The sequence below is a fragment of the Cupressus sempervirens genome, chromosome 3, assembly GCF_028749045.1.
Source record: "Cupressus sempervirens isolate cs-2001-9-10 chromosome 3, ASM2874904v1, whole genome shotgun sequence".
Taxonomy (NCBI): Eukaryota; Viridiplantae; Streptophyta; class Pinopsida; order Cupressales; family Cupressaceae; genus Cupressus; species Cupressus sempervirens.
Genome location: NC_143120.1, coordinates 850,643,799 through 850,656,562, shown reverse-complemented (window position 1 = coordinate 850,656,562; position 12,764 = coordinate 850,643,799). Strand labels below are relative to the sequence as shown.

At 32.1% G+C, this 12,764-nt stretch overlaps 1 pseudogene; it reads left to right on the top strand.

The window, feature by feature from the left end:
- The first annotated feature begins 8,256 nt into the window (after window positions 1–8,256).
- LOC149569452 (peamaclein-like) lies at window positions 8,257–9,008 on the top strand (annotated as a pseudogene).
- Window positions 9,009–12,764: the final 3,756 nt, after the last annotated feature.

The following is a 12,764-nucleotide window of genomic DNA, read 5'->3' as shown; positions in this document are numbered from 1 at the left end:
CATGCCTTTTTTGTTTAGACCCATAATCAAAACCAAAATGTTGATGTCTAATTCGAGATGATGTCCAACAAGAGTGATTGTACCCACTTCCAAATATTAATGAATGCCTCTATAATCTTTAGCTTGGCTTCCTTCATTAAGTTCATAAATGACAATAGACCATCTTTATCCAACTTCTCCCATTCTTTGGTTTCCTTTTTTTCCAAAAACCACAGTTCCCTAGCTCCTTCCTTTTCAAAGCTTTGCTTACGGTAAAACTTTTGCAATCTTCTTTAACTCCAAAGAAACTCCAAATGCAACTTTCTATTCTTAGAGGAATACCAAAATAGATTCTCAAAAGGAAAAACACCCATAAAATGTGAGAAAATCTTTGATATCAAAGTATTAACTTGATATAAGTACAACTATAATTACACTTCATGTCCCTAGGCCTATTTTTCATTAATAACAAGATTTCTAAAATCCCCAACCTTATAAAACATTTTTTCATGATCGATTGTGGCTTTTAGAAATTTGTACCCTATTAAATACTCATTCCACATAATGGGTTTCAAGATGACAATAGAGCTATGTTAGCAAGAACATCTGTCACATTGTTTTCTTCCCTATACATGTTGCTAATGACCATCTTTTCTAAATTATACACAATAGAAAAACATTATAACATAATATTATGTATTGTCCATGAGGCCTTAAATTTTTTTTGCAAACAGTTAAGAAAATTAATAGAATCTCCTTTAATCCATAACCACTTGCAACTACTTTTGACCACTAGCCTTAACCCATGGAGAAGAACCACGACTTCCCCTAAGTGGTTAGTTTGACACCCAAGAGGAACCTCTATGAATTTAATCATATGACAATTTTTTAATGAATTATTGCCCCAAAACTAGTAACCCATGGGTTCCCCTCTGCTACCCCATCGAAATTCAATTTGCTTCACCCTATTGGGGTACAATCCCATATCACATTTTCCCTTTTTTCTTTACTATTATTTTTTAGGGATCTCATAACTATCTACAATGACCCCCTTGTCAAAATCCACCTTGCCTTTGAAAAAGCTATAATAATTTTCCACCACATTAAGTTTTGATTCTAGCAGCCAACACTACTAATGTTCGAAAGATTTCCCTAAATACCCCATTCTTTCTTTCTTTCCAGAGATTCCATAAAACATGGGGAGCATGAAATAACCACATACCTTATTTGTTGATGTCAAACTATTATTTTTGTAGATTTCAATCCATGGAATGTTTGAATGACTAAACCCATAATATTAATATTGAATCTTAGTTAAAGATCGTGTCCTTATTTATACCTTTTTTTCCTACAAATGCAACCATGTGTAATTTTAACTTGGGGATGGACAACATAGTCTTTCATAGCATAATTTTACCATTTACTAATACAACCTTCTTAAATATATGATCCTTAAAAGATAATTACTTTCTAAATTTGGTGGTACTAAAAAGAACAATAGGAAGTGTGTTATTAGAGGGAACTTACTTACCTAATTAGAAATTTAAATATTATCTCCTTTGGATCTAAAAATACAAAATACACAAAAATACATATATATGACCATATATAATATCTATTATCAATTGATTACATAATTTCAAAGTAGTCATTTGAGGATAATTTTCTTAAAGCTTTTGATGCAGGAGCATCTTACATCTGAAATAAAGGGGGCATGTTGAAAGTAAAATAATAATAATAATAAAATTGGAGGAGACAAAAAGTGATGAAAATAGAAAGAAAATAATAAAAAGAGGAAAAAGAGAAGAGAAAGAAGAACTTCTATTTTCAAGGTGCATAGGTGGCATAAATAGAAAAATAAATAAAAATGGTTGTCATTCCATTTATTGAGGTTTGTAGGTGGAATTCTAGAAGGTTGTGGATAAATCATGAATTTAATATTTGTTGGGTCTTAGTTGTATCTAGGTGGGAATTAAATATTTTGTGTATATTTTATTAAATCATGCTTTTAATATTTGTTGGGTGCTTAGTTGTATTCAGGTGGGAATTAAATGTTTGTTGAAAGGTAGTTGCAACATCTTGGGTGGTAAGTGCCTATTTAAGCGAGGCATATGAGCATTTCTAATCAAGCTTTAGAAGGTCAAGCTGGAAGGTGTGAAGGCTTCAAGGTGTGAAAGCTCTCAAGGTGTAGCTCTTCAAGTAGAAGTTCTTGGGTGGAAGTTTGGGAAGTGTAAGCTCTTCTTGGTGAAGCTCTTGGTGTGAAGACTCTTCTTGTGGAAGCTCTTATTTGGAAGTTCTCTCATTTGGAAAATATTGTAATGAAGTAAATCTCAAGTCTAATAAAAGAATGCTTTGCAAAGCACTTTGTCATCTCTTTGTCTCCATATTTTTGTGATTTTAGTTATGAGTTGGTAAGGGTGGTGTGGCCCTTCATCAAGTGGTATCAGAGTGGGAGTTCCTAAGCATGTAGACAGATCACTGAAGCTGAGGCAGTTTGCACCAGGACTTGGGTTGGAGAAGTAGATCTGAGTTGTTCTTGATCTGGTGGTGGATTTTTTTTCTGGACTCTTAGATCTCTTGGTTTTGAGGTGGTAGATCATAGTTCTAACTTGCAATTGCAGAGGACTTGCGAATGGATTGATGGATGTGAAGATGGCAGAGTGATCTTTTTGAGGCATGATCATAGAGAGCTTGTGGATTACAGATTTGTGGTCCTAGACTTGTGATTTGGTTCTTGATTGTTCATGCAAGGTGGCAGGTTTCGATCTAACTTGCAAAAAATTTGAGATTGTCACAAGGAGTGTGGGAAGGATTTGTTGCAGAGGGTTTACGAAGATCTTGGGAGATGGCTCCAAGAGGATTGGACCCTAAGATGATTATGAATATCCATGATATAGTGGAGAGGAATTTTTCTAAGATGTTTGCTCAGTTGGAAGCTAGTTTGGCTGATCGAGCTAAGGAGGAGGTTGCTCTATTTGAAACTAGTTTAGCTGATCGAGATAAGAATAAGATAAGGAAGGCATTTCATAAATGTTTGTGGAACTGGAGTCTATCGCTTCGAAAGAGAGTTGTTTGGATGGTTAAGAGACTTATTCATGAGAGAAGATGGCATAGCAAGGTTGAGGTGGAAGAGGTTGGTTTTGTTGATTAGTTTGTGGAGTCTGATATAGAACCTACAGAGCAAATAGAGGTTATTGCTAAGGATATTCCTAACCTTGTTGATGTTAGGATGGAGATTGATTTTCATGATCAGTTAGTTGAGTCTAACATGGAGATTGTGGAGCACTCGATTATGGATGATCCAGTTGTTGTTGGTGGTGGCTTGTATGTTGTAGAGCATCTTGTTGTGAGCAATGAGACTATTGGTGTTGTGAGTTTGGTATGTGCTGATGGAAATCTACATGTTGTTGTTGATGTAAAGTTTGTTGCTGCTGATGTGAATTTTGTTGTTGCTAGTGTGGATTCACTAGTTGCTAATGTGGATAAGGGTTTGTTGATGAAGTATTATGTTTCTGAGAGTGAGTGTGTTGATTGGATGATTGATATTCTAGAATTTGACAGAGTGATGTAGATGTGGAAGATTTGCATGTTGGTTTTCTTGTCCTTGTTGAGGTGGAAACCTTTGGTGAAGATGAAGATGGTTGTAGATCTTTCTTTTTGGAATCAAAGTGTGCGACACACTTTTCTATCTATCCAGGGAGCCTAGTGCAAGAGCATGTTGCATCAGAAATAAAGGGGGCATGTTGAAAGTTTTAAAAAAAAGGAGGAGAGAGAAAGTGACAAAAATAGAAAGAAAATAATAAAAATATATAATAAAATAATAAAAAAGAGGAAAAGGAGGAGAGAAAGAAGAATTTCTATTTTCAAGGTGCATAGGTGGTGTAAATAGAAAAATAAATAAAAATGGTTGTCATTCCATTTATCGAGGTGTGTAGGTGGAATTCTAGAAGGTTGTGGATAAATCATGCATTTAAATTTTTTTTGGGTGCTTAGTTGTAGCTGGGTGGGAATTAAATATTTTGTGTACATTTTATTAAATCATGCTTTTAATATTTGTTGGGTGCTTAGTTGTATTCGGGTGGGAATTAAATGTTTGTTGAAAGCTAGTTGCAAAATCTTGGGTGGTAAGTGCCTATTTAAGCGAGGCATATGAGCATTTCTAATCAAGCTTTGGAAGGTGTGAAGGCTTCAAGGTGTGAAAGCTCTCAAGGTGTAGCTCTTCAAGTAGAAGTTCAGGAAGTGTAAGCTCTTCTTCTTGAATCTCTTGGTGTGAAGGCTCTTCTTGTGGAAGCTCTTATTTGGGAGTTCTCTCATTTGGAAAATATTGCAATGAAGTAAATTTCAAGTATAATAGAAGTATGCTTTGTGAAGCATTTTGTCATCTCTTTGTCTCCATATTGTTGTGATTTTAGTTGTGAGTTGGTAAGCATGGTGTGGCCCTTCATCAACTTTTCAACTCACATTATACAATATAATACAAGGATATAAAATAATCACATCAAGGATAACTTTAGTTGCTAATATTCGCCAATTAGCTAATCTCACTCATTAGGTACCCCAAATTTGGCTTTTTTTAAGCACTTTTTGGGTTTCCATATCGCCTACACTTTACAAAAATTGGGTCTCATGCTTAGGCCAATCACCAATAGTAATACATAAGTATTTATATTTTAGTAATGACCTCTCCAATGGAATCTAATTTTTCCACATGTTAAATTAAATATTTCCACCTAAAATTTTCAAGGCTTCTCTTAATTGATGGTCATATTTGCAATATTTGGTAAGAATTTAAGTTAGGTTATAGGTCAAGTAGTAGCTTTGACATGTGTCTATATTTCAAAGACTTTCAATGAAACTTTTTATCCTTTCTCATGTTGGCCAAAAATAAATTTGATTGGGGACATATCTTTATTTCAAAGAGTTTCTTTAAAACTTGACCTATTGTTTTAAAAGTTTGGCCCAAAATAGGATTTAGGCCATCAATTTAGGATCATCCAATGATTATAAATAATAGGGGTGCTACCCCCAAAACACCATTCAATAATTTGGAGGGAAACTGTAATGATAAAAATGGGCTAAATTTAACCTTCAATTTTGGTAATTAAATAGGCTCCATATAATAATAATAAAATCATGGTTTCTAGGTATGTTTACTTCTATCCATAATTTTCATCAATAATAAAAGAGTTGCCATATTTTATGAAATTTTCCTACAATTGAAAAAAATTGCCAATAAATTTTTTAAAAATCCGGCTTTAAGGACAAAATTTGCCAATAGAAGTTAATATTTTCCCACTCAACCATTGTTCGATTCACCAAAAATTCATACTTTTTTTCCAAAGGGGGGTTTCTTAAAGTTATCACTAAATCAAATATTAATTAACATATATTTGTTGTATTGATAAATCTAGTGATCTCTATTGAAGTTAGTTAATACAAATTTCAATGTGAACATTTTATGACATAAATATATTGAGAATAATTGAGATGTGTTAAAAATTAAGGTGAAAATATTGCAATATCAACTTTAACAATGCATACACATTTAAAATCAAATTTTCAAAATCACCCATGAATTTATTAATGTGATTAACACATTCAACAATGATAATAATATGAAAAAATAATCACACAAGTTATGCAATATTGATTGGAAAAGATCTTGTACATAAAAGTTCCCACACAACAAGATCCAATACTTCTATTAATACTTCTAATTTTACATCATCATGGTATTTATGTTTAATTTTCAGCAAAATTTTGTTACTTCTCCAATGTATAAAATAATCATATATGTGTCCAACCTAAGGCACCAATTTATGGAAGAGATGGACATGGAAATACTAGTATGCTATCTCAAAACAAGTGGAAAAGCCCATTGAAATCCTATAAATGTAGTAAATTGTATGCTATAGTCACAAGATGTCCATTGAGTAGGCACTTAGCCCACATCAAATAAGGATTGGTCAACTATGAGTGCTTCATTACTATTTGAGAGCTTTTGCTACACACTTGCACATCTGAAACTTAGGGTTTAAATAAGGATGACATGCTAGATACATATTAGAACATGCATAGACATGCAAGTCTAAGTGGCACACACAAGTCCTAGAGTGGATGTCTAGAAAGGATATACCACCAATATGTTTTGTAATTTTTGTATGAATGTGATTTCAATTTTTCATATGTAAATAAATATTAGTTAGTTTTCATCTCCTGCAAGCTTAGGTGTCCAAGTACACATTCGAAGGATCATGGAGACAAATGAAAATGACTTGGGATTGGAAGGCGTGAGTTGTGACTAAAAGACGGAAAACAAAATTTGAAAATTAAATAAATGATAAAATGCTCTTGATAAAGACAACTCAAGTTTATGATATCTGTGACTAGATTGTGCCTACGATCTAGTCCACTTGGATTGATTGTGTCAAGCATTAGCGTGATTTAATCTATTATACCAATTGATTGAAAAAAATGTTCATTGTTAAGTGTACCTATATCTAAGACAAGTGCCATACAGTGGCTAGTACTTGCCTTATTAGAGTTATAGTAATAATTTTTAATAATTTATTTAATTTGTATAGTACAATAATTAATTTTATAGTAGTAGTTCTCATTTCATTACATTTATTATTACTATTAGATGTATTTTCATTAAATTCTTTTTTTGATGAAAATATAGATAGTAGCCAAGGTTAATTATTATTATTTGTTGTGATTATTTATTGTTATTTATTATGTTCAAATAGAGTTAAACCCAAGACCTCTTATATAAGAGGCTCTTGCCTATTTTCATTAATAATTTTAATTGAAATAATAAAATCATAAATATATATGACCAAGTTTAATTGTAACAATAATTGTAATTATAATGATTTTTTTCAATTACAAACCTAATTTAATTGAAGTGCTATTTATATACTATTTAATAATATTAAATATAATTATATTATGCAATAAATTTGTTTTTGTTATAATATATCCTACCATTATTTTGTATATTATGTATCTTATTTTATTAAATAAAATACAAAATTCATATGAATATTAAATGATTAAAATTATTTTGAACTTTGTATTTTAAAATGAAATAAATAACATAAAGCATAAAATGAGTGGCACATGCATCCATTATCCTATTTTATAGGAATCATCCTAAGAAAAGCATGTGTATGACCCTAAAGGTATTATCCAAACTTTATTAAAACTAAGATATATTTTAAACATATTGTAATGGGTTCAATTGGATTGAACTAATAACTAGTTAAACAATATAGATTGCAATAGTCTTTGCCTACAAGCAAGTACTAAAAATATGTTGTTTAAGAGTACCTTCAAAGAAGACTATGAACTTCCTCATAGATAATTAATCTTCTTAGATAATTTTAAAATATTTAAATAGGAAAACAAAAATGATGAAAACTATAATTGCTAAAAACTGAATAACTATTTTGATAATTGTGATATTTCTATAAGATTTAACTGTGTAGTTTTTGAGTCAAACTCAAACTCATTGAATTAAACTAATTTGATAATAATTGATCTAAAAATGTGTGTATAATTAATATATTTAATTTATATTAATAAAAATAACAATCCAAATACATTTGACAAATATAAAACCTTAAACACACAACTTGGTATTTGAAAATTATAACTATCAACGTATACACAAAATGATTTAACATTAAAAAAAACACTTACAAGGGAAAAAATTAATAATAATAATAACACTCCTCTCCTCTACAATTATTAAAGTATTTGAGGGGAGACCCAACAATGTTATGACGCTAGAACCAACAATATAAAACACTCTATGATAAGACCCTTACACTGTCTACCACGTTGTGTGGTGATAATCTCCTTGGGCCATGTTGGTGGAAACAATCATCACATAGCCCTGCCTCACTCATTTTAAATAGTTGCAACCTTTCAACTCGCATGAAGCACCCGAATCGAGAAATGGGCTGCCATTTCTGCAAAAGAACGACAAAAGCATAGATGGCAACCATGAGCTCGCAATCCATAATGCAATTATATATATGTCTCTCGCAATCCATAATTTGATTATATATATCTTGAACGCAATTTCCTCCAATTTGCCTCCTATTAATATAATATCTTAAAGCCAACTAGCCTTCAGAAGAATACTAATAATTGAACTCCTCGCCAACCCTATAAATACTCAAGACGCCATGCTTAATAAACGCATCAAAAGAGAGAGAGAGCGAGCTTCGAGAAGAAGCAAAATAAGCGGTAGTTGATCTAGTAGCAGTAATGGAGATAAAGAGCACAATATACGCCAGTCTCCTCCTTGCTATTTTCCTCGTAGTTTTATTGCAAGTCTGTAATATTGTATTTTGCTTCTTGTACGTCAATGATTTTTCTTGTTCGTAGGTAAATTGATGAAATCAATATTAACTGGTTTGTATTGTATACACATAACAGACTGCAACAACAGCAGTCAATGCAGTGGAGATCGTGGCCCCATCGCTTGCCCCATTGGCTTCCCCCGCCTCTACTCACAGACAAAGGTTTAATTATAAGCCTCACCTTTCTCATTTGCTTTCTCTATATATTGTTTTTTTAAAGTTGTAATGTAGTTAATGGGATCACTGTTATTGGATCATTGTTTGCTCTTAATTCATTGTCAGGATTCGTAGTTTTTGAATGATTAATTTATGAATAGTGGTTTATACAAATCTAAATGAATAGAATACTTAGTACTTTTATACAAATCTAAATGAATAGAATAGTACTCATTAATATAGGTGATCTATTGTTTTTAAGCTGTAGTGGAATTAAAGGTGTCGTTGTTATTATGTTTTCTTTTGCTTGGGGCAGAGTGCGATGATAAATGCAAGGTGAGGTGCGAGAATGTAAAGGCTCGGCCAGACAGGTGCAAGAAATACTGCAAGGATTGTTGCAAGCATTGCAACTGTGTTCCGAGTGGACATTACGGTCACAAGGACGAGTGTGCTTGTTACAGAGACAGAAAGAACACCAAGGGAGGAGACAAGTGCCCTTAATTCTTTTAGTGCGTTAATCAGTGTGCAAGGGCTTAGCCTTCACGAAATAATCATCATGGGTCTTTCGTTAATGCTAATTCTCTATATTGTCCGTCTCCAAACAGACATTTTGGGGCTTTTCTCGATAAGTAATCTCTCATGATCTGGTTTGCATTTTCTTTCTTCACAGCTAGCCTGATTTATTTTACCGAAAAATTGGTGACTACGTGAGCCATGTTTGTTTGACAGTGCTCCTCCTTGTTATTGGTCATCTTAATCTGTCTCTTTCAACTTGTTAATTTTCAGTAATGATTTGAAAAACATCAAAAAAGAATTAGGGTCACTATAGCACAAAATATTAAAAAACATAAAGTTCAGTTCATTTTTATTACTTTTGTAAGGATATTTAACATTAATAGTGATATTTAATACATATACTTCTAAATGAAACCATCAAGTCTTGAAGATGAATAAATACATATCATAATAGAAATATATTCAAATTACAATATCGCATGGACTTGAACATGAAATCTGTGTTATTATACTATGAACTAAATTTAATAAATTTGTCCATAATAATCATAAATTGAAGCATGCAAATTCGTCCATAATAATCATAAATTGAAGCATGCAAATTCATCCATAATAATCATAAATTGAAGCATTGATACCATTTTTCAAGAAATAAAATATATTTTAAAACAATAATTAATGAGGAAGATCAAGCATCCATTTCCAAGAGAATCTAAATTTCTCCTAATAGGGCTAGAGATAAATCCCTTAATAGAGCAAATACTAATAGGGTTTGTTCCTAATCAGGCATTCTTGTAAGCTCATTACAGGGCCAAGCCTTTAACGACAAATATTTTAGAAGAGTGAAAAATACTTCTAGGTATCAATTCTCACCATGGTTTTTCCCTCTAACCACTTGGGTTTTCATGTTTTATTGATAGGTTCACAAGAATGAACGAATGGAATGAATCATTGAGTGTTGGAACATATACTAGTTAATCAATATTGTGAAGTTTTTGTTGAAGTTTGAATCTAGTGGATTAATGATTCATCCCTCTCTTAATAATCTAGGAACTCTTAACAAGACTTTCACAAAGTATATAGGTATTAAGAAGTGTCTTGCACTCAAATGAATCAAATAGTAACCAAACTAACTCTATAACTTCATAAAATCCCTTGTAGGATTGTGTAACTTTAATAACTTCACAACACAATTGGAATGGAATCAAGCAAACACTTCTAGATTTTGAACTTCTCTCTAGATTGGATTATTAGACAAAGGCACCCATTAGAGGATACTAGAATATTTTGTGGGTGAAGCTTAAACTTTGAAAGAGTGCCCAAGATAAAGTTGTGAACTATTAAAAATTTCCCAACATAAAGATGCATTAATGTTTAGTGGCTTGGACAAATGTGTGCTAATGAAAAGTGTCCTTGAAAAATGTCAACAAAAGTGTCCTAGATAAATACTTCTTGATAAAAATAATCCTAGATAAATGTCCATTACAAAAAGTTCTATTTTCTTAAGTTGGCATCTAATTTTTTCATTAATGGACTCTAATTTATATGCATGTATCCAAAAACTATGTAATTAACATCCTCTAGGTCGGTAGACTCACATTTTTATACCTCTTCCATATGTATGTTTTGAATTATGAGTTTTATGACTTCATTATAGGACCTCTTGGACACCAAAAACTATTTTAGTGAAGATAAAATATGAATTTGATACATGCATTAGGACAAAGTTTTAGAAATATGTAGGAAAAAGTCACTGAGTGAATCCTACAATCAAAGAAGAAATTGGGTAGAACCTCAACATATTCAATCCACCCTAGAATTCCTTATACCCATTGTAATATATATGTAAGGGAGTTAATCATCAATAATTCACAATTAAACCCAATTGGGTTCCCATCAGGTAATCTTGCATACATGCTTTGATTGGATTCAAATAGCTCAAAACTATGCAAACATGATCAAATAAATCAACCAACAATATCCTTATAAATAATTCAATATATTCATTTCAGAGCACCAATTGAAATGTTATGAAATCAAACCCATGAATCATCAATATATAAGGAATATAGACATGAATAATTTGTGTTTGTTTCTAATACTGGTTCACATAAAAATTTTATTCACATATCCAATACATTATTATTACATCTTTGCCCAAATGCGAGTATCCAAATATATAATTCGTCAAGTATTATGATGTTTGAATCATTAAATTAATGTTTACATTTTGAAGGTTGAGATGATGTGAGACAACATGAGAATGAAGTAGTGTGGTATCCTTCTATGTAGGTCACATATAAGTCTACTAGTCCTCAATGATAGTTGGTAATTCCACTCAACCATGTAGTATCTACAAGTCCACTTAATTTTGCTCAGACATAGATACACAACCCAAACAATCACACCCACATACAGAAGGGAGTAATAGGATCACATAATATAAAATATGGAGAAAAAATCAATGTATATTACATCACAACTTACAGACTTAAATACACAACAAGGTTTTGAAACTAAGAACACATCACTTGCAACATAGAACAATAGTCAAATTAGAATAATTGTTTGATCAACAATAAGAAAAATTAAGAGCATGATTAAAATTTCCATTAAAAATTATTCAAAACAAGATAATCCAATTGCTTGGAAATAATAAGTATATAAGGCAATACTCGCATCCACAAGACTAGGTACATAGATGATGACAGCAAGGAGTGACATCGTGTATGTTGAAGGTATGACTCATGCATAACTATGTAGCCCCTTCTATTAGCATGAATCGTGATGATATTCCTATGGGAGAGTATCCTTGAATTGATAGAGCATTTGGGATTTTTTTGTATGATTATATGTTGTATTCATGGCAGTGTTTGTCATTGATGTCAACATAATGGTTATTCTGTAAAGACTAATAGAGCAACAGACATATATTGAGCTCGTGAGGTTTGAGGACCAAAGATGAAGATAAGCACAATTGGGGACATGTTCTACAAAGTGTCATGTTGACATGGCTAAGAGCGCATGAAGAAATATGAAGCCAATTTACAACTATTCAAGATTTATTGAAGACAACATTATGGGAGAGTCTTGAGAAGCAATTTTTGGCAATTGGATTATATCTCCTAATAGAGATAGAATCTAGGTTAAGTGGAGTTACATAGAGGAAGAAGAAATGACGAAAATGGCATGGTTGATCGTGCTAAGTCTAAGGTTGCACGTGTGAAGATTTGTGAAGATTGTGAGCTGACAATGTTGTGTAATTACGAAAATATGTAATATAACATGTATTAATTATGATTGTAAATTGAGAAAGCCTCGAGCCAACTCAATAATTAATTTGAGGACTTGGTGTAAAAGAAATATTTTCCCCTTTATTAGGATGTGTGTATCAAGTGTGGATTTGTAAGTGGTATGTGAACTTAGTATATGCGAGTAAGTGATCTAAGAGATTCTATGTAATGCAATTATACAAACTTGGATGTGAGATCTAGTGGACCTAATATTGAGACGAAAGAAGTATTTGGTGCATTAGAGGCATAGTGAGCAAGTGAAGTGCTTGTATCTGGAAAAAAGTGTTAATGGATAATTAATATTTTGGTAAATATTATGAAAGGAATACTACTAAGACCAGTTAAACAGTGAGTTCATTGATCTTTCCCCTAATGTTGTTTGGATAGTGGGTCCTTCTTCCTTCCACAACTCCTAACAGGGTTGGAATCTCCTCACAGGGATGCAAAG